We start from the raw sequence: 22,605 nt of genomic DNA on the forward strand, positions 1-22,605 counted from the left end.
GTATTCTAAAATCTCCCTGGCACATCCTGTCTCCCCTCCCACCCCCCACCACCCACCCCCGGTCCATCTGCGGCCTCAGCAGCCAGGCCCTAACAGCAGACCCCCCCCCCCCCCATAGCGCCTAGCAGTCTCTAAGGTAACCAAAGTCGGAGCTGGGAGCGCCCACGCATGCGCACCAGTCGCCCTTCTTTCCCGTAACCTCAAGAAGAATGCAACTCGCAACATGTGCCAGAACCCCAGCGCGCATGTGTAACTCCACCAACACCCCGACGGTCCCCGCCTTCTGCCCACCCGTCTGCCCCGAAAGCTCTGTAAACCTTGGCCGGAAATAATGTCCATTTCTGGTAGCGAGGCCTCGTTAGCCAATCGTTACTAGAGAAAGGGATGACGGGCAGGCAGGGATGAGACTCTTTATTGGCTGGTTTGCAAGGGTGGGTGGGACCAAGGCTCACGGTGGGACCAAAGAAAGGAGACGGGAATCTAAGCAAAGTCTCAGCCGCGGGGAGAGGAGTGGCCCCGGACGCGGCAGTGAAGGCGGTAACGAGGGCGGGGCTCAGGGCCGGGGCGGGGCCGGGGCGGGGCGACCGTGGGCCGGGATCTCAGCGGCCGGTGGCCGGCGGCGGGAGATCGCTGGCCAGCAACACGCCACAGTCGCTAGCTTGGGGAGATCGGCGCTCGGCCGGTAGGTAACTGGACAGGACCCTGGGATCTCAGATGGCTCTGGGGGAGCGGCGGGGTGGGTAGTTTCTCAGCTCAGGACCGGCCTGCGGCCTGCCGGTCGCGTGGGGATCGGAGCCCCGGCGCCCGCGATCGGCCCCGTTCGCCAGCGGAGGCCGGTCGGTCTCTCGCACCCTCGCTGCCAGCGCCTGGGTCTCACGCCGTGCTCGCGCCGAGCCTCCAGGCCGCGCGCCCTGGCAGGCCGCACTCTCTCTCCAAGCGCACGCCAGGACGCGCTGCTTCCCCTTCCCCAGCACCCGAGCCACTGCGCTCGGGCTGCCAGCCCTGCGTCCCCCCCCCCCCAGCTCCGAGCCCTGGGTCTCCCCCACACCCCCATTCACACTCACACAGCCGCAGAAGTGTTTGTTCACTCCCACCTGCCCTGTCTGCGGAACCCTCCAGTGTTATCCCGAGAAGAAGTGAAAGGCTTACACTCACTCCACTGCCGGGAGGAGCAATCTGTCCCAGCGAGGTAGTATCCTCCACCCGTAGCATCCTTCCTCCTGGCCTTGACCATTCTGTGCACATTTTTCTGTGCTCTACTCTTTGAGATTTCAGCTGTCTGTTTCAATGTAGTCTTCCCAGCTTGAAAGTCCACTGTGGTCCTGGCAACTTGCAGCCAGCCACCAGGACACCAGATAATGTAAGAGAGTCTCACCTGCCCAGGAGTCTCGTTATTGCTTGGTAACTTCAGGAAAAAAAAAAAAAAGTCTTTCCTTCCAACTTGTGGTTAAAGTGTTGCTCTCAACCCTAATGGACTGGAGCTGAAATGCATGTGGAGAGGAGAGAATGAATGAGAAAAGGTTTGGAAATCAGTGGTGTTGGTGACAGAGTTATGTTTGTTAACCAGAGACCAATGACTTGAAAAACAACTTGAAAAGCAAATGATATTAAATGATATTAAATAGGACTATGATCAGTGAACTTTAGTGGGCAGAAGTTTATGCTGGGGGAAAAATGTTGAAAACCCTGACTAGAAACATGGTTTTTTTTGAAAGATTAGAGGAAGATTGTATCTTGACACTCATAATAAGTTTTTTTATATGGTAGCTACATGCCCATGGTCTCTTTTTTTCCTTTAGCCCTCTGTGTGGCAACATAGACAGTATTGTTTGGCTTTAAGAGCCTTACCCCTTACCTGAGACAGGTGTGTGTAGGGGCTTGTATATTGCCTGATGCCTCATAGCTAGGATTGGTGCAGTCTTTAGGCCCCTGAATCAGGATGATGTACTAGAAGGGAGTGAAAATGTTTGGTGTGATATTTATGTCCTTAATGTCAGAGGACATTTACAAAACACTTGTCTTGCTTAGAATGTGTTTAGATTTTTCTCTTGATGTTTTAAAAGTGATGTCAAAGTCAGTTCCTTTGGAGCTATGCCAGACTTTCGAGTTTTTTTTCAAACACCTCTAAGACATCCTGACTTATAAGGAAGAGTACAGTGAACTTCTCAGAAGATCTCAAAATAAAGTGTTTGACTTTTATTTTTAGAAATTCATTACCCAGGTAGATATACCTAGAAATATGTACTTGCAGTTGATGAAATCAGCAGTAGGCTGCCAAGCTTTAGGTCATCTTCTGATTGTTTTCTGATTATACAGAGTAGTTCTGAAGGGGGTTTTCTGCCTCGGGTGTCTGGTAGAGTTTGTGGGAGCGGCACCACAGACAGATATCCTGCCAAAGGAGCCTTCTTCGATTAAACAAAGACGTCTGGTTGGGCCATTTCGCCTCAGCAGATGGAGGTTTGGTTCCTCATTTTGGTTCTCCTGATGAACACTGACTCCTTTGTGATCTGCTAGGAGTGTTTGTATATCATTTACTGCGGAGAAGAGGACTCACCCTGATTGATTATCCAACCCTAAGTGACTTTTGTGAGTTTTTGAGTGAGTGATAAGAGTTCATCTCCAGCTAGGATCTGTTGAGAGACCTGTATGAAAGAGATGGATGCTTCCTCCATGATTGTTTGCTTTGCCCTCTCTTAGGAGTGTTGTGTCACTTTGGCCTGTGAAGTCACTTTTAGTTTCCTATTTTTTTTCCTGCCTCAGTGGATAGCACATGGACTTTCCTAACAGGCCTGTCCTGTGAAGAGCTGACAAATTCATCCTGGTTGAGTTGACAGATGGCCTTTCTGGGATTAAAAAGCCAAAATCTTAGCACCACATTCAGTCTTAAATAAAAGGTCAAAGTCAGGCAGAACACTTCTTACCAATGGCTTTCATCATCTCAACATTGTGTGTGTGTGTGTGTGTGTGTGTGTGTGTGTGTGTGTGTGTTTTTCCTGGCAAAAGGTTAAAATGCAACTAAAATTCTGCTTTCATGATTAATAAGTCACTACCACAGTTGTGTCTGATGCTTCCTGTTTGCCCCATTTCAGTATTTCAGTTAAACTGGAAGCAGCATCTGAGCATCGTGAGCATTTTTTGATGGCACCAAGGTTAAATGGGTGGCGAACGGGACAGTTTGGGGAGATTTGAGGCGCTGTAAGGAAAAGTCAGTCAATCCTCTGGGTTCTTCACACGAAGATCTCAAATAGGGGAAAAGAGCAGGGTCGAATATCTTGAAGGTGAAGGTATTTCAAGTGTGAAGATTCTGTGTTTACCTGGTGGATGCTGACTGAACACTGATAGCAGCAGAGTAGAAATGGAAAGCCAGACAGAGGGCAAATTGTAGAGAAAGGCATCTTAGCTGCTCTGAGCAGAGCACTGGGGTAGGAAAACTTTGGTTCTGGGCTCATCTGAGTGACATACAGTAAAAGTAAGTTTTCCTCTCTGTTCTGTTTGTTTTTTATTCTAGTTTAAAGGGGTCCCTGTTCTTGTTTTATATTCATCCTTTCACTGCCTGTTATAAATCCCTTGAATTATGTACAGTAGGAATAACTTGGTAGCCAAGGTTTATATTTTCTTACAGTACTTACATGAAGAAAGGCAGGGACATGGAACAGAAAAGTGAAGCCTGATGAGAAGTAGATAAGAACCCAGAATCTAAATCCATTTTCTTTCTTTTCTTTTTTCCCAGTCCTGGGGCTTGAACTCAGGACCTGAGCACTGTCTTTGGGGTTTCTCAAGGCTAGAACTCTACAGCACCATTTCTGGCTTTTTTTTTTTTTTTTAAATATATGTGGTACTGAGGAATCGAACCCAGGTCTTCATGCATGCTAGGCAGGCACTCTACCAGTAGGCCAAACTCCCGACCCTAAGCCCATTTGCTTGGTATTTACTTAACTACATTTTCTATTAACTAGTTCAAGAAACAGTAAGGGTTTGTTTTGGGGTTTTTGGGTTTTGTTTTTCCCCAAATTATATCCATTTTGAGCCTAACTGAGCCACAGAAGCAACTTTGTCTATTTACAGTAATTGTGGATTATCAATTGATATCAGTTATCAAGTAATTAGGAACTGATACTGATTATTAATAAAAGCCTAGGGAGCTGGGAGTTTGGCCTAGTGGTTAAAGTGCTTGCCTAGCATGCACGAAGACCCAGGTTCGATTCCTTGGTACCACATACATAGAAAAAAGCCAGAAATGATGCTGAAGCTCAAGTGGTAGAGCTCTAGCCTTGAGAAAGTTCAAGGACAGTGCTCAGGCCCTGAGCGCAAGCCCAGGACTGGCAAAAAAAAAAAAAAAAAAAAAAAGCCTAGGATGAATAGCCTATCACTGGGACAGGTCTGTTTCTGTCCACTTTCCACATATAGAAATGAAGGCAGAAAGCCAAGTAAACTGTCAGAATAGTCTATCTGCAATATCAACATCATCTATCAGTGTAGTGATTATTGAGTGGTTTTAAGCTGTTTGCTTAAACAGACGAGGCAAATCCCTTAACTTCTCCAAGCCTGGGCTGCCTCATCTGTAAATAGGGCCTGAAGTCGTTCATGGGGCTACTTTGAGTAGAAGAGAATGAGAGACTCTGTGTCCAGTGCTGAGCAGGGATTACTGTTGTTTTGTTGTTGTTGTTAATAATAGTTGTAGTAATACAGTAGCAGTTGTCAGGTACTACACAGTGATCAGACCTGTTTTCTATAAGATGATGTCAAGAAGAGTCAGATTGCCTGACAAGATGGAGTCATTTTCTCAATAGGACCTCTAAGGGAACATTTCTCCAGCTTGGAGTTTTTAGCTGTCACATCTTCCCAGTCTTACATTATTTTTATTTTCTTTTTTTGTGGGTCATGGGGCTTGACCTCTGGGCCTAGGCACAGTCCCTGAGCTCTTTGGCTCCAAGCTACTGCCCAACTGCTTGAGCCACAGCCTCACTTCCTGTTTTCTGGTGATTAATTGGACTTTAGTTGGAGCCGGCTTTGAACCATGATCCTCAGATCTCAGCCTCCTGAGTAGATGGGATTACAGGCATGAGCCACCATGCCCTCCAGGTTTTACATTGTTTTGTCTTCACCTTATCCTATAAAAGGCCTATGATCTTCCTGGTGAGAGTTGGCAGTCCCAAAGAGGGGGAATCCCCAGGTCCCCCAAATACAATCAGGCCTGTCTAGGGGCTCCCCAGTATCCTTCCTGTGCATAGTTAAATAGATCCCAACACTAACTTGGAATGAGAGAAAGGAGAACACTGTAGAATATAAGTCAGTAAAGCTTGTTCTTTGGGAGACAAGAGGCAGTTCATGGTACATGCACTGCCAGTACATGGTACCCCACCTCACCCCACTTTTCCCCTTTGAAAATATTTCTTGCCTGCTTTTCTTTACACCTAGACCTGAGTGCTGTGACTCTACAAAGGACAAGAGAGTAAAACAAAAACAAAAACAACCCAGTTCATGTTAGATTTTAAACTCCTTTGTTTTTTCTTCCTTAATACAAAACAAAAGTAGAGGCTCCCCGCCAGGTTGCTGTTCCCTTTAAATAACATTTTGTTTTCTCTTGGGGAAGCTGTCTTGATGGCTGAAGAGTCATTTCTAAAGCGAAGCTAGTGTTTAGAAAAAGTAGATCACCGGATGTGGAGCCTGGTGTGGAGCTGCGTTCAGATGAAAATGAAAGCAGGTGGCAGGAGCACTTGTCTTCAAGCTGAGATGAGAGTAGAGCGCATGGACCCTGCTCAGCCTTTGGCTGGCCCCCACGGCCTGCATTTGATAGGTGTCTTAGTCATTTTCCAAGCAGCTTTGCTAGGTGAGCAGGGCACTTTCTCTGGAAGGTGAGTCACCCAAGCGGGGATGTAGCTGACAGATTGATCCCCTGCTCCCCCCCCCCATACACACATTTGCACAGGAAGTCCTGAGCAGGCCTGGTTGAGCACCCCTTTGCCCAAGATCACCCTCCTTCCAGCCTAACAGCTTGCAGGCAGGGAAAGAATAGGAGGTTGCCAAGGCTGGATCATGTGGATGAGGCCCCGAGCCCAAGTCAGCAGTGTCACCTCACTCCTGAGTCCAGCTACCTTGAGGGTGGAAAATGGCCCATGTCCAACAACAGTCAGCAAAGCTGCAGGAGGGGAGCTTTGGCCCCAGGGAGCTGGGAAATCCCTTGGCAGAGAGAAGAGAAATACAAACTATACTTTGATATGAAAGATCTTTGGGGGAACCCTTTTTAACCCCTCTACTCACTTGAGTTAGAAGCCTTCAAGAGCTCTAGTGAGTGGAAAGGCTCAATTACGCCCCCGAATTTCAGAAAGTTTATAGAACCCCAAGCCCACTACTCCATCAGCTGTCTACATTTCCAAGGCCAGTGTTAGGATTCATAAACAGCCTGGGAGTGACTGAGCCATCTTTGCCTCCCAGTTTCTGGTGGCTGAAGCTTCTACTGACCCTCTTAGCACTAAAGCTACCATTTATACACAGTGTTCTTTTTGTGTGTACATGCCAGTATTGGGGCTTGAGCTCTGGGCTCTGGGCCTTAGCTTCAAAGCCACCACTCTTATCACTTGAGCTAACACCTCCACTTGTGGCTTTTTTTTTCTGGTTAAAAGAGTTTTTTGTACTTTTTTGTCTAGGTTGACTTTGAACCATGACTCTCAGATCCCAGCCTCTTGGGGATTACTATTACAGGTGTAAGCAACTGGCACCTGGCTAACACTGGTGGTGACACATGCAATTAGTGTTGAACTTAACCATTGAACTTGTCTATAGCCAAGATCCTCCAGAAGGTGAACTTGACTTTATGAAGCTATAGAAAAGGAACTATTTATTATTCCTTAGTTTCTACAGCTCCAGTACAGCCCACTGATCTAGGCTAACTAGCAGTCAACTTCGAACAAACTTCAGGCTGGCACGGCTAAATAACCTTAGGCTTTAATCACTCTGACAAGAAAGAGTTATTAGAATTCTAGATTGGAAATGATCAGTAGAATTTGTACCCTCCGCTATTTTTCAGAAGATAGACTGGTGGCCCAAGGAAGTCAAGCAAGTTGCCTAAGGTCACTCAGCTAGTTAATGGCTAAAATCCAGGCTCTTTGCTCTTTACCCTTCCACCGCTTGACAAAAGAACTACTCCAGTTCCTGCCCTTATTCCCCCATGCAGACCCCATCACCCAGAACCTTCCTGCAAGTTCCGCCAGGTCTGGGAAGGGTGGAACCGGAGCAGCTACAGCTCTGCGTCTGAGAAAAAGTAAACAGAAAGCTGTTTATTTGACACTTTCTTGTACCATGAAGGTCCTATCATCAAAAAGAGGCCAAGGTTGATAAGACTATACAATTCTGGGCAGGGTTAGCCAAAAGTCTCAAAGGTTGCTTGTATTTCAGGGCACTTCCCTAGGTCCCCAAACAGTGTGTCTCACCCAGAGTAGGCATTTAGTGACAGTTGATTATGGCTTCAAACTAGACACATCTTTCTTCTCTTAAGAACTGACATGTTACCCATAGCTTGCAAGTGGCCTGAGGGGCCCAAGTAGTCAGGCATCATCCCAGCTGGATCTGTCTGGCTCCTGTCTGTGAGAAACTCTTGAGTGCAAAATGAAATGTCGTATCTGGGTGGTGGCCCCTTTTGTAGCTAAACTCTACCACGTTCCTTCTGCCAACATTCATCTTTGCTTTTACTAGATTAGAATTAGTGTTCTGGTGGGTACTTAGTGATAGCTGGCAGGCTTGAGAGGAAGCAGGGAGGGCTTTGCCAGTCTCAGATGATGGAAAATTGCTGATTAAGTCACACCTGCAAGCCGGGTGCTGGTGGCTCACGCCTGTAATCCTAGCTACTCAGGAGGCTGAGATCTGAGGATCAAGGTTCAAAGCCAGCCCTGGCAGGAAAGTGTGTGAGACTCTTACCTCCAGTTAACCACTAGAAAACCGGAACTGACACTGGTTCAAAGTAGTTGAGTACTGGCCTTGAGCAAAAGAGCACAAGGACAGCACCCAGACTTCAAGCCCTATGACCAACAGGAAAAAAAAAAGGGTTGTATCTGCTAGCCAGCACACGTAACACCTAGTAAATGCTGTGCTGAGAGGCAGGACTCTCTCTATAGAGATTAATGAAAAAGAGAGAAACCAATGTACCAACCGCTTCCCACATAGCACCCATATCCACCTGAGCCTAGGTGTACACTGGACAGGTGCAGGTTCATATTCTCACACAGAACTAAGTGGGTTTCCAGGTTGGCATTTGGGAAATGGGCCAATTTGGGGGCTTGTAGGACAACTTGCAGGACACTATCTTCCTAGAGTACAGCCACCATGATGTGACCTTTTTCTTCCAGGATCTTGCTCCATCTCTTGAATATGCCAGGGGATCAGACACAGCCCTACACATCCCACTTGGCCCAGGGAGTTTTCCACCTGCAGCTCTTATTTGTTCCTCAGGACTGTTGGTTGTTTTTTGATCATGAGAATACTTGCCGAGGATAACAACTTGGCCAGGTTCTACGAGCTGCTGGAAGATACAGTTATCTTCACTGCTGATGGCTCAACTTACGGTTTTTTATTTTATGATGATGTGGAAGTGAGAGAGAAACAGAATTTGAATTTTGAATTGAGTCTTTTCCCAGGTTAGCAATACTGATTCAAAATTCTCTGGGAATGCTGAGTAGAAGCAGTAAAGCACAGCCCCCGGTCAGCCCTCCAGTCACAGGAGACTTGATGATCCTTCTAATGTGTGCTGTGTTGTTAAGCTATGATATTTGATAGGTTAGAAGTATTGGTTTGTATTTTCAGCTTATGCTGGGATTCTTGGAACATAAAACCAGCGTAAGTCAAGAGGTACCTGTAAAAGACAGTAACTTGTCATATGATTCCTTCAAGGAGCTCACTGGGGGGGGGAAGATGAACACAAAAGGAGATATCGTACAGATCTACCAAAATGCCCCTTCCCCAGCTAGAGCCATGCCTCTAGTCCAACTTTTTGCTAGTCAGTTGGACATGGAGTCTCTAAAACTTTGCTGTCTAGGCTGACTTCCAACTGAATTCCTACATATTGGGCCGGGAGTTTGGCCTAGTGGTAGAGTGCTTGCCTAGCATGCACGAAGACCTGGGTTTGATTCCTCGGTACCACATACATAGAAAAAAGTGGTGCTGAGGCTCAAGTGGTAGAGCTCTAGACTTGAGAAAGTTCAAGGACAGGAATCAGGTCCTTAGCTCAAGCCCAGGACTGGCCAAAAAAAAATGAATTCCCACATATTTTAGCCTTCTGAGTAGCTAGGATCATAAATATAGACCCATCAGTGCCCAGACGGCCCAGGATTTCTTGATGGCCAGGGTCGGCATTCCAAGAAGGCCTTTCAGTGTCACAGCAAGGAAAGCTCCTTCACCTTTGTCAACCATTGTCATATTCCCACTGGCCAGCCCAGCTCCTAGAACATGGTAGCTACTGAATAAGTATTTGATGTGGAGTAAAAGTTCAGACTCCTCTGTAAGGTCCTCCAGTCTGAGGGAGAGACGTGGAAAAGCCACAAGGTGTTGCCCAGTTTTCTGTGCTGAAGGACAGAGAGATCTTCTAAGTACATTTCCCTTCAGATCTTGTGTCCCAGGCCCTTTTCTTCCTCCCCCACACAGAGAGGATAGAACTCCTTACAGTGAGTGGACATATCAGATGCACTCCTGCTGCTCAGTACTCAAGCTGGTCACTCTGGCTGGTTGGTCAAAGTATATGTGGAGCAATGTGTAAAAGGAGGCCGTGGTCAGTCTCCACCATCTAAGGGCAGAATAGGCCATATACTTTCTTCCATTTACCCCCATGAATTGGAAGTCTTCTGTGGAAAGTCAAGCTATTTGGGCTTCTTGTTTATTCTGAAGTTCCTCAAACTAGTTCCTCAATTTCAGAACTGGTCACCACTGACTACAATGAACTTGAATTCTCCTCCCTTATAGAGAACTGAACTTGTCTTTCATTCTCTCCCTCTCCCTTTCCCTCTCCCCCTTCCTTCTCTCCCTCTCTTTCTCCCTCTCCCTCTCCCCTTCCCTCTCTCTGTCTCTGTGTCTTTGTCTTTCTCTGTGTGTGTGTGTGTGTGTGTGTGTGTCTCTTTCTCTCTCTCCCTCTCTCTCTCTCCCTCGCCCCCTCTTATGTAGGTGCTTGTCCTGGGCCTTGAACTCAAGTCCTGGGCACTTTCCCTAAGCTTTTGTGTTCAAGGCTAGTGTTCTACCACTTGAGCCACATCTCCACTTGGTCTTTTTGATGTTTAATTGGAAATGAGTCTCAATGACTTTCCTGTCCAGACAGGCTTCTGTGATCCTCAGATCTCAGCCTCCTGAGTAGCTAGGCTTGCAAGTGTGAACCACCTGTGCCCAGCTCCTGAAGTCAGACTCACTTATGAAAACTACATTTACATTCCCAGAAAGGAGGGCACTAGGTCTACTTCCAGCAGAATTAACTGTGACCTAGGGAGCTGCTTCTAGCTTGGAATCACCCCAAAAGGTTAATAAAGACAGCTGTTTAATACAACCAGAATGTTGTTTATAATGATGACCTATAAAGCTTTTAATGTTTGATTTTCATTTCTTGGGTTGGAACTCAGGGCCTTGCACATGCTAGGCAAGTGCTCTACCACTGAGCTACATTCCCACCCCCATGAAGTAAGTACATTTTCACTTATCAAATAAGTTAATGGTAAACCATGCAAAGTGGCACATGCTTATAATCCCAGTACACAGATGGCCAAGGCTAGAGGAATGTGAGTTCAGGGTCAACCTGAACAGTGAGACCCTATTTCCAAAAAGAAAGAAAAAGGAAGGAGGGAGGGAGGGAGGGAAGGAGGGAGGGAGGGAGGGAGGGAAGGAAGGAAGGAAGGAAGGAAGGAAGGAAGGAAGGAAGGAAGGAAGGAAATAAGGAGCAAGAAACAAACTGGGCTGGGCGCAGTGGCTCACACTTGTAATCCTTAGTTACTCAGGAGGCTGAGATCTGAAAGTTACGGTGCAAAGCCAGCCCAGGCACTAAAGTCCATGAGACTTATCTCCAGTTAACCGCTAGAAAACTGGAAGCAGCACTGTGGCTCAAGGGGTAGGGTCGTAGCCTTGAGCTGAAGAGCTCAGGGACAATGCCCAAGCAACAGAGTTCAAGCCCCATGACCCACCAAAAAAAAAAAAAAGAAAAGAAATTGGTTATGTTTATGTTTGGCATAGCTAGTGTTGAAGGCAGCTTGTGGCTCTATAATCTTTGGAAACTGGTCATTGTTGAATAGGATATAGACAAAGCAGTCCCCCTTCATGAGACTATCCAGTTTCACAAAAAGTATCCCAACTTGCAGATTTCAACCACTTGCAAAATTCTTTTTGATAGAATACATTAAAAAGGTTTTGCTGAGTTCTCATGGCTCACATTACTAAAAGTCTGAGACCTGAGGATCTCAGTTCCATGTCAACCGGACAAGAAAGTCTGGGAGCCTCTTCCAATCAACCACAAAAAAAAAAAGTAAAAGTGTGGCTCAAGTGATGGAGTGCCAACCTTGAGCATAAAATCTAAGAGACAGCACTTGACTCTTGAGTTCAAGCCCTAGTACTGGCACCAAAAAACAAAAAAACCAAAGTTCTGTTTACTGCGTAGAATGAAAAAGAAAAATCAAATCATGTCATTTGCAGGGAAATGGATGCAATTAGAGGACATCAGACTGAGCAAGTTAAGCCAAGCTCAGAATGCCGACTGGGGTATGTTTTCACTCATATATGGAAGCTAGACATAAAAGACGTATATATTCGTGGATATTTACATATGGACACATACCTGCATACACAAATTTTATATGCACATACATAGAACACCAATCTAACTTTGGGTCTGTTTAGGAAGATGAGAGAGAAAGAAAGGATAGAGCATAAATAATGCACTGCAACTGTGTACGAAAGTTGTTTATCAGTAGAGGGTTAGGTGGAGGGAACTTGCATATCTGGGCTAAGAAACACCACAAGTCCAGATTAAAGTCTTTGCTTTCTAATGCTTTCTATTTATTTATTTTTGTCTTAAGACTGGGATTCAATTTGGTATCTCATTGGCTGGTGCTCTACCACCTGAGCCATATCTCCAGACACTCTCTCTACTCCTTTCTCCAAAACATGGGCAGTTATTTATGCTTCCTGATTTCAGATGCTTCCTCCTGGGTCAGTCCCTGGGTTTCTCACTAACAGACCGTTGCCCTGTGACAGCTTCTGCATTTGGGTCCCACTTTTTAATGCTTAGATCATTGGCAAAGAGATGCAATGCCAGGGCTAAGTAAGAATATGGCTTTGACATAAAAGTCCCACACACAAATCTTCCAGCTGTCACTTCCCTGTCATATGGTCTCGGGCAAATTATTTGACCTACTGATCCTCAGTTTCTTCCTCTCTATCAAGCATATCCTGCTCACAGAGTTGTGAGGATTTAAGAAATAATGCATAGTAGCTAACAATATAGCTGCCATTGTTAGTTTGTGTTAGTGTTGACAGCCAGCTGTAATTCAGTACACACAAATGGCAGCAGATGTTGAAAACACCCAAAGATGACCACAGGGTGACCAATACTAACTCTGCTAAGGAGTTGTGGGTCCCTGCTCATTGTGCATCACTGGATGGATCACTGCCAGGTCACTTTTTTTGCTGTGGAAACAGCGGCCAAATGAGGGTGCAAAATGTTCTCCAAAGAGGCTGCTCCCTCTGCCCCTGTGTCCTTAGGAATCTCTTCCTCTTTCTCTGGCAGAATCTGTTCTAGACTTTCAATCTGACACTTGAACTGCTGGTTAGAAGGTTGGAAAGAGATTTCAGGCCTGCATAGGCAAGGGCATTCAGTTAAATTAAAAAAAAAAAAGACTGCTCATCTTTATGAGTGGGTGTGGATGTGGTGTGAGTATGTATGTCAAACTGGGGGTCTTATACTCTCCCTTCACTTTTTTGCTCAAGGCTGGTGCTCTACCACTTGAATCACATTTCCCTTCCAGCGTTTTGCTGGTTAATTGAAGATACAAATATATCAGACTTGTCTGCCCAGGCCGGCTTTGAACCTTAGTCCTCAGATCTTAGTCTCCTGAGTAGCTGGGATTAGAGGTGTTGGGTCATTGGCCCCTGGATAAAAGACCATTCATTTCAAAATAACTTCAGTCTCACTAGAGGTTCCATTAACATTTATGAGGTGTCACCACATGCCAGACAATGTGCTACATGATTTAAAGTGTTTCTTGCAATGGTTCATCTTGTAAATTCCTGTTCTGTAGATTTGAGGATACCTGTTCCACAAGTCAAATGACCTGCCCATGGCCATACACTACTGTTGAGGGACTGCCATTTGCTTTGGCTCTTTCTTCCTGTTACACAGCTGGAAGGCTGTCCTTCGGCATTAGTAAATGATACTGTGGAATAAATCACCTCCAAAGGCCTTCGGTTCCTAAGATCAGTGTGGGATTCCTCTAGCTAGGATTCAAGTCCACCTATAGAAGAAGTGATGGAGAAATGATGGAACATGTGTGCCATGGAATCTCAAGGCATCGTTAGAAAAAGTGAAATAGATCTCTCTAGGCTGAAGTGAAGCTGTATTCGTAATAAGTGAAGGATGTAACCTGTGTATTAGATATGTATAATCACATTAGGTGTGTATGAACACCTAGTTGTTGTGTATTATGAAAGTGGAGCTGATATATACCAAATTTAATTCTCATGGGTTACAGGGAGGAGGAAATACTGCAGAGACTCCTATGGTCTAAAACTTTCTAATAAATAAGCATTTTGCTTTTGAAGTTGTCTTTCTTAAAGAAAAGCAGAGCCCCATGCTGGATGCATGTCTCAAATGGTAAAGTGCCTGTCTGGCAATCTTAAGACCCAGCGGTCAGACCCCAGTACCACCAAAGAAAACAAGAGAGAACAAAAGAAAGAGAAGGAGGCCATGGATTATATGTGAGGAAGGTAGGACCCTTGATTTTCCCAGTTAGGACCAGCCCTCCAATAACACCCTTCATGTAAGCAGTGAGGCGGCCAGTGGTATTCTCTGTGGTCCCCGTTCTGCCATTTTTCACTCTTTGTGGAGTTGCTTAAGCTGAGAACATCCTTACAGCTCACAAGAGTGCCAGATCCCTAACCACTGCACATACTCATCACTGATTGTGGAGAAAATCAGGGAAGCAGTGACCACCAAGGCTGAAGGCAGCTAATGGAGCTGACTTTGAACATCTTACTTCTGAATCACCACTGGTACAATTCACAGTCTCTAGGGAGAACAAGAGTAGAGAGAAATGAAAAACAAAACCAGGAGGGGCAAGCTTGCCGGCCGCCGCCTCTTGTGTTAGTGGCCCAGCTGCCAGGGTTCAGTGACTGCCTTAGAGGTTCTGGTGTGTGTGTGTGTGTGTGTGTGTGTGTGTGTGTGTATGTGTGTGTGTGTGTGTCAGAGAGAGAGAGAGAGAGAGAGAGAGAGAGAGAGAGAGAGAGAGAGAGAGAGAGAGAGAGAGAGCACAAGAGCGCTTACCAGTACCAGCAGTACCAGGGCTTGAACTCAGGGTTTGTGTTCTCACTTGACTTTCTTGCTCATGGCTAGTCTTCTATTCTGGCATGTTGGTAAATTGGAAAGCCAGACTGGTTTTCAACTGTAGATCTCAGCCTTCTGAGTAACAATTAGAATTCCTTTTTATTAAAAATTATAGTAGGGGTACTTTAAACATCTTTGAATATGCATCTTTTTCTGTATTTCTATTTGTTTCATTAGTTTTGAGCATAAAAAGTGGTTATTCTCTCTTGGTATAAAGCTTCACTGTCTTTGGTGGCTTTTAGCTCCATTATTTCATTTGATAAATAAAAAGGGAAGAGGCCATGATTAAGAGCCAGAGTAGGGGTGTGTAGAGAGGTTACCAGGTACTGTGGACAATCAGAAAAGAAGACTGAGCCATTGGGAGGGACTTCCTAAAGGCAAGAGGCCTGGGAGTCCCTGTGCAGGACAATGGAAGTATCAGGTGATGCACCCAAGAACAGGGCCCACTGAGCAAACCTGTAGAGTGCAGAAGCTGGGGGCTTGTAGAGAAATCTAACTACCAGAGCCAAGCCCTGTTTAGGGAAACTGTGGTCAGATAGATTATAGACCGCAGACATGGGGCTGGGCCCATAAGCAGTGCAGAGCTAACAGATGTCATAGAGTGTGAGGTTGTCTCAAGGTGTGGTGTTTTAGGATGAGCTTGGCACAGTGGAGGTGAGCAGAGGTCAGGAAGAAATGAAGTGGATAAGACATTTGCTAGCAGAGTAGATGAGAATTGTCTGTCCTCAGCCTCAGAAAAGGGGCCTTGCAGGCAGCGGTGCTGCCAGGTGTGTGGTGGGGATTGGAAGACAGTGGTAAGTTTTGTTCCAGAGATTTGATTTGTCCTGCAGTTGGACCTGTGAGATTAGCAGTTAGCTAAGTAGTTGTGGGCATGTTGGGTTTCTTTTTTGATAATTGATCGGTAAGATTTTAATGATTAATGAGCTTTCACATTTTATATCCCTCTTAATAGGAAATTCACATGCAGAAATTGTTCTCCTGGGAAGCGGACAGTTTCCAGTTCCTCTAACTGATGCCCAGATGTGGGGCCCAGGGTGGCCCCTTTTCTTTCCATAATCACTGGCCGTGCTGTCTCCCCATCCAAGGGAAAAAATTCAGCGATTTGTCTTATTGTCCTGTCATTGACTTTGACGCTCCTTCTTGGGCGCCTATAAATGATTGTTATGCCCATATCCAGAGTATCTTTCTGGTAGTAGTATTTCATGGTTTTGGTTATTTGGGGCCTAGCGTGGTCAGTTCCTTGGATTGTCATTGTCATGACAAAATATTTTGTTTGAACAACCTAAATGCAGGACATCTTTTAGTTTTGGTTCACACCTTCAGCTCATAGTCATTGGCTCCAGTGTTTCTGGGTCTTGGTGAGCAGAACATCATGGTGGTAGAGGCTGCTTAACCTCATGGTGGACAGGAAACAAAAGGAGGAAGAGACCATGGCCCCAAGACATGGCCTACAGTGACCTCCTTCCAGCTAAGTCCCGCCTCTCAAAGTTTCTAGCTCCTCCCAAAACAGTGCCACCATCCAGGGAGCAAAGCTTCAACACATGAGCCTACAAAGGACATTTCAAACCATAACCATGTCTTTTTCTGCCGCTGTACTTTCAACTCTTCTGTACAATGCTGGTTTGTTTCTTTTGGTCAACATCTAATTGTATTTCTTTAAATCCATGTATATCATGATTAATGATATTAATACTTGACCTACTTATGTCACTTTAAATTGCATTTTTGTTTTTTATTACGTTTTGCTTCTTCTTACCTACTTTTATTGCTTTCTTCTCGCTCCTCTCTTCTCTCCACCTGCTTTCTGTTAGAGTAATAGCACACAAAGGTATTCATGAGTGCTAATTTAGATGAAGGCATTCCCCCTGCACTTACACACTCACTGAATACTTGCTAAGTGCATGTGGGCAGCTGCCATAAAAATGCTTCCCTGAGGAGCTAGGTCTGAAAGGATAGAGGTGATCTGGGCAAGTGTTACAATGTAGGAAAGGAGGCTTCCCTTGTAAAAGAGGAATAAATAGAGTGAGCAAAGGAAGCAGATCAGAGGCTTGCCCTGCCATGGCTGCCCTGCTGAGAGGAACCTCTGGTGCACCTGGCCGGATGGCTGTTTTGCCAAGCCTGCTTTTTCTGTCTGGCACTTTCCTAGGTTCCCCCTTTTACACAGCCCCTCATTTTTGATGAGCCTTGGGTAGCCTGATGGTCAGGCAGACTGAAGGCTGAAAAGAGGAAGCATCAACATGACATTCGTTTTCAACCAATATCTTATGAAGGAAGTTGAGTCATTCTGCTCTGTTGCTTATCCCTGTGGGCAATCAGAGGAGGACAAGTTCTACTTCCAAATGAAATAGTCAAGAGAGAGATTTGTTCTGGTCTCTTTATGGACATTTCCCCAAATAATCCTGAAAGACGGAATTTTATTTCTCTCTTTTATTTAAGAAGAGCCAAGACTCAAGTATGGAATGCCTTCTATGAGGATAAGAAGTCCTAGTGTCTCAGTGATGGGTTTTAGCAACCTGCTTGCCTGTTTGTGTACTCTCCTTCCCTCAGCTCTTCTTACATCCCTGTAAGAAGCTGAGAAAAGTTAGGAGGCCTGTTCAGGGTTAATACATAGATTCAGGAGATAGCCGCCACCTCCTGTAGGTACATAGCCTTTTTGGCATATAACTGAACTTCTCTATGCCATATTTTCATGTCTGAAAATAAAATCAATATTGATAGGTGCTTAGTAAATATTAACTATTATTATTCTGGATTGGAGACATCTGGCCCTCAAATAATCCTGACCAATCTAGAAATAGAAGCAAGTTCAGAAGGTTTTCTAGGACACTGGTTTCCAAACCCATTTCTTGGAGACCTGGATCCTTGGTAGTAGAGGGGGTGAGCAGGTATAGATCTTGCCACTTCCTTTTTCAGAGCAGCCATTTCTAAAGCAACTTGCATGTTCTTTCATATATTGGGGGAAAAAAAACCTTTTTTCAAAAAGGAATTCGCTTGAGAAAAATGGCCCTACTGCTCTTTTTGTAAAGTTGGCAGGGCTGAAACAATGCCCATTTTCATAGTACTGTTCTTCCAAAAGAGGGAACTGAAGCATGATATATTTTAGAAAGGTGGTCTTTGCTAGATACTGATGGCTCCTGCTCCTAACTCCTCAGGAGGCTGAGATCTGAGGACCATGGTTCAAAGCTAACCCTGGCAAAAAAAGACTTGAGACACACCTGCAGTTCACCTCTAAAAAACGGGAAGTGGGACTTGGCAGTAGCCTTGAGCTGAAGAGCTCTGGGGCATTGCCCAGGCCCAGGGGTAGAGTGGTAGCCTTGAACTGAAGAGCTCAGGGACAGTGCCCAGGCTGAGTTCAAGCCCATGACCCTCCCCCCAAAAACCCAAAAAATAAAAAAACTAATTAATAATGACAATGAACATACTTTTAAAAATGGGAAAAAGTGACTGGATCCCAAAGACATACCTTTGAGAGTTCATATAGTTCTTACACCCAGATAATAACGATATTAGATTTTCAACACATAAATAGGGTTTAATTTAGCATGCTTATTTTCTATACCTCTTACATCTGGTGTAAAAATGGCATTCTATGCCATGCCTGGAATGTTCCAAAGCTCAGTTCTGTGATTAAATTGCAACCAATATTTCTAAAAAAAAAAAAAACAACACATAAGCCAAAGGAGAAAGAAAAGAGACATTCTTTCAGAACTTTCTCATTTCACAGTGATTCTAATTTACAGACAATTAAACATGATTCTGTTACTTCCCCATGCTTCAAAGAAATCTTCCTATGGATAATACTGGCTGGTTATTTATGCCTCCATATTTACACATGAAATGTCAAGTGACTTTCATTTACAGAGAACAAGTTTTCCCATTCCATAATGGGCTATGCAGTTCTTTGGGCTTTGACCCGTACATGCAAGTAGGACACATGCATCCCTCTGCACATGTCTGCTCACTAGATGTCTATAATATATCCACAGTTGCCAAATGTCTTCTGAGTGCAGTCCATTAACTGAGATCCATTGCAATGATTTTTGTCTGACTTGTAATGGTTCTCACATTTAAATTTGCTGGTCTAAAACAATTTCACATACACACACACACACACACACACACACATATAGTGACTTCTCACTAGCAATATTTTAATTCTGTTGTGAAATGAGCTGATATATGTGATATTATAAAGTTCTATTTGCAACTTACACAAACTTCAGAAAGGCAATAGTTCAAATGTTCGTCTTTCAGTTGACTGTATTTTATTGCAGGACAAATCTCTAGAAAAAAGACAAAGGAAAACACTGCACTCAAAACTATTAGATATAATGAGGGTGAATAAGTATGAAACTTTAGGTCATATAATATTGAACCTGCAACAGTTTTAAACAATAAATGTTTGGATATAGATTTGAACTTCCTTAAGTCTTTGCACACCTAAAGGAGTTTCATTTATTTATAGTGACTACCATCAATGAAATATATAATTTGAGACACTGAAAACTTTTGGATAATCATTCATGAGAGTAGAAGAACAATTAGGTAATATTTTATATTCTCATCAGACTTGATTCTGTAAGTCCAAAAGTTAGAGTTCCGTATATAATTATACTGTAAAGTCCTGGATATTATTTTTTGTGGGTCATGGGGCTTGAACTCTGAGCCTGAACTCTTAGGCTCTTCAGCTCAAGGCTACCACCGTATCCCTGGGCCTGGGCGTTGTCCTTGAGCCCTTCAGCTCAAGGCTACTACCCTACCCATGATACAAACCTCACTTCCCATTTTTCTGGAGGTGAACTGGAGATAAGAGTCTCAAGTCCTTTTGTGCCCAAGTGGTTTGAATCTTGGCTCTCAGATCTCAGTCTCCTGAGTAGCTAGGATTACAGGCACGAGCCACTTCTCCTGGCACGTCCTATATTTTATACATATTGTAGATATATGACAGGTAACATATTCATTGCATTCCTGTTCTAGGTAAAACATATAGGCCTGTACTGGGGCTTGAACTCAGGGTCTTGGACTGTTGCTAGGCTTTTTTACTCAGAATCTGGTGTTCTACCACTTGAACCATTTCCCACATTCAGCTCTTTGCTGGAAGTACACTTTTTTTGCCCTCTGCTGCATGCACTGTGCTTTGAGCATTTAAGCCTGTGAATTCTTAGAGGTAGGTCCCTGATATACTCATCTTTGTGTGCCAATCTAGGCACAGTCAATTTTATCTCCCTTTTATTCCTGAATGCTGATGATATACATGCTAGCGTGACATAAATATCTTGTAATGCATTTCATGGTAGGAAAGACAGAGGGATGAATTCATGGAAGTTTTTTCTACACCATGTTTGAAAGGTTTAGGGCAGAAAGACCTCAAAAAGTCAATATAAAACTTGCCATCAAGGGGCTGAGAGTTTGGCCTAGTGGTAGCATGCTTGCCTAGCATGCATGAAGACCTAGATTCGATTCCTTGGTACCACATCCATAGAAAAAGCCAGAAGTGGTGCTGGGGCTCCAGTGGCAGAGCTCTAGTCTTGAAAGAGCCCAAGGACAGTCTTCAGGCTCTGAACACAAAAACAGAAACAAAAAAAAAACTGGCCATCAGGCTGCGTATGTGCCTTAGTGTTAGAGTGCTTGCTTAGCATTCAGAAATCCATAGGTCAGATCCCTCAGTAACACATAAACAGACAAAGCCAGAAGTGCTGCTGTGGCTCAATTTAGTAGAGTGCTAGCCTGGAGAAAATGAAAATCTGGGATACGCAGTGCCTAGTCCTGGACTTTAAGCCCCAGGACTGGCAAAAACAAAACAAAAACAAACTGGACATCACCTTAGAACACAGTAGGGTTGATAAGGCAAATAATTTTTTTGTGTTATATAAGTCTCTTGATACTGTCTTGTATTTTTTTTGCCTGTCCTGGGGATTGAACTCAGAGCCTGGGCACTGTGTTTGAGCTTTAACAAGGCTAGTGCCTTACCACTGAGCCACAGGACCGCTTCCAGTTTTCTAGTGGTTAATTGGAGATAATAGTGTTATGGAATTTCTTGTGCCAGCTGGCTTTGAATCAAGATCCTCATAGCTCAGCCTCCTGATTAGCTGGGAGTACAGGCATGAGCCACCTGTGCCTGGCAGTCTGTGTATTTTTAGACCATGCTTTTATGAGTATCAGCAGTTGCTGAGCCATTGCCGAGGTCTTATTACCATTTTTCTCAGGACACTTTTCCCCCATCTATGTGGTGTCTGTATAGTTAAACTCATAATGAATAGCAAGTATTTATTAGAGATGAGATGAGACAGACAGAATTACTTCCACAACTTACAGAGATTTCAGTAATTAATCTGAATATATATTTTATACATAGTTACTCATAAATATTAATGACGTGATAAACTTACTAACTTACAAATATTCAAGGGGTAGAAGGCCTTCAAATGTATCCTTATATAATTCAGTGAGGCGATTTTTGCTGAGAATTCTGGAAGATAGAAAGGTCATTTCTGGATCTAAATTCATCCAGCATTGGGGACTCTATTGAATAGAGAAAGTATGGAAAAACGAAGACTGGCATTTTCTGTTGCCTAGAGTATATTGGGGCACAACTTTCTTGAGAACTATTACCATTTCATGTCCACAGAATGATGGTTCACAAGGTAGTATGTATGTGAATGTTCATTGTAGCCATGAATGCAACAAGCTAACTGGGCATGGTCTATAAATACTATGGGAGGTACTAAATCAAGCATGAGACATGCACACTCTGAAATATCATGCAGAAGATGAGAGGAATAGGATAATTCTTTATGTATGTACAGGAACATTAACATTCAAAGCAAATATCATGATATATGCAGAATGCAAGATGTTATCATTTATATAAAAAGTAAACAGGCAGGGCTGGGGGTTTGGCCTAGTGGTTAAAGTGCTTGCCTAGCATGCACGAAGACCCAGGTTCGATTCCTTGGTACCACATACATAGAAAAAAGCCGGAAATGGTGCTGAGGCTCAAGTGGTAGAGCTCTAGCCTTGAGAAAGTCCAAGGACAGTGCTCAGGCCCTGAGCTCAAGCCCAGGACTGGCAAAAAAAACCAAAAAACAAAAAGTAAATAGGCAGTAAGAAAATGATACCGCAAAACTATTCTACTATATGTAAATATATGTATATATACATACATATATGTAGTAAAATATTATAAAACTGCTCAGGAAAATACATATTTCTACTATACTCTTATTTTAGGCATAGATTTTACTCTGTTATTTTATTTGTATCCATGTTGAATGTAAGCATGCATCACTTGTACAATAGAGAATAACTTCAACTTGCCATATACTTAATTCAAAGAGGGTCCATGAAATTTTTTGGATGATAGCTATAAGATTTCATCATGCTTTCGAGACAAGCACTCTGCCACTTAATAATACCCTGAGTACCCATAGAGCTTAAAGTCTAAACTAATTGCAGAATTTCACTTAGTAGAGGGTGATCAGGGTGTAGAGGGGCAATATATTTTCTCAGAGGCATTCTCTTCAAAATTCTGGACCAAGAAGTGTCCAACAGTACAGTGTTGTATTTATATTTGGAGAGAATATACTCACAGTTTCTCTGTCCAACAGTAACATCCCCATACATTTTCTTCAGTATAAGAAATATCATTTCCTTGGAAAATTCTATGGAGAAACAGTTTATATTCATAAATAAGTTGGAAAGGAAAGATCAGAATGAGTCATTGTAACCTCACGAGGCATCAAATGCAGAAAAAAAATGTCTATTTTCTGAACCTATGCGCTTCCCAGTTTGCCAAGTAAAGAAAAAAAGTGTATCCACTGGAACAAAAGAAGAGACTCCTCAATAGAATCTTAATTTCCTCTCTGTTCAATCTTTTACATATATAGTTCCAATGACCTTAGATGGTATTTTCCCAAATCATTTGCGTTTAAAGTAACTTCTAAATGAATTAGAAAATGGTAATGAAAAAAGGAGCAAATATTATTATTAGCAAATAGGAATAAAATCCTTCTGTCAAGTAGTACCAAAGCTTTGCTTAAGTGTTCTTA

At 43.8% G+C, this 22,605-nt stretch overlaps 2 long non-coding RNA genes across 3 annotated transcripts; one reads left to right on the top strand and one right to left on the bottom strand.

Moving 5' to 3' along the window:
- Positions 1–234: 234 nt before the first annotated feature.
- On the top strand, positions 235–11,171 carry LOC150050787 (uncharacterized). The gene is made up of 2 exons (XR_016538254.1): positions 235–682; positions 10,147–11,171. It is a non-coding gene; the product is annotated as an uncharacterized LOC150050787 (long non-coding RNA).
- Positions 11,172–16,538: 5,367 nt separating this feature from the next.
- Positions 16,539–22,220, bottom strand: LOC150050788 (uncharacterized). Of its 2 annotated transcripts, XR_016538258.1 has the most exons (5): positions 22,147–22,220; positions 20,955–21,026; positions 18,770–18,840; positions 18,117–18,204; positions 16,539–16,556 (listed from the first exon to the last, which is right to left on the bottom strand). It is a non-coding gene; the product is annotated as an uncharacterized LOC150050788 (long non-coding RNA). The 2 variants fall into 2 exon arrangements; XR_016538259.1 differs by lacking the exons at positions 16,539–16,556; positions 20,955–21,026 and having other exon boundaries at positions 18,119–18,204.
- Positions 22,221–22,605: the final 385 nt, after the last annotated feature.

The sequence above is a fragment of the Megascapheus bottae genome, chromosome 17 (genome assembly GCF_031878675.1).
Source record: "Megascapheus bottae isolate mThoBot1 chromosome 17, mThoBot2.hap1, whole genome shotgun sequence".
NCBI classification, from domain to species: domain Eukaryota; kingdom Metazoa; phylum Chordata; class Mammalia; order Rodentia; family Geomyidae; genus Megascapheus; species Megascapheus bottae.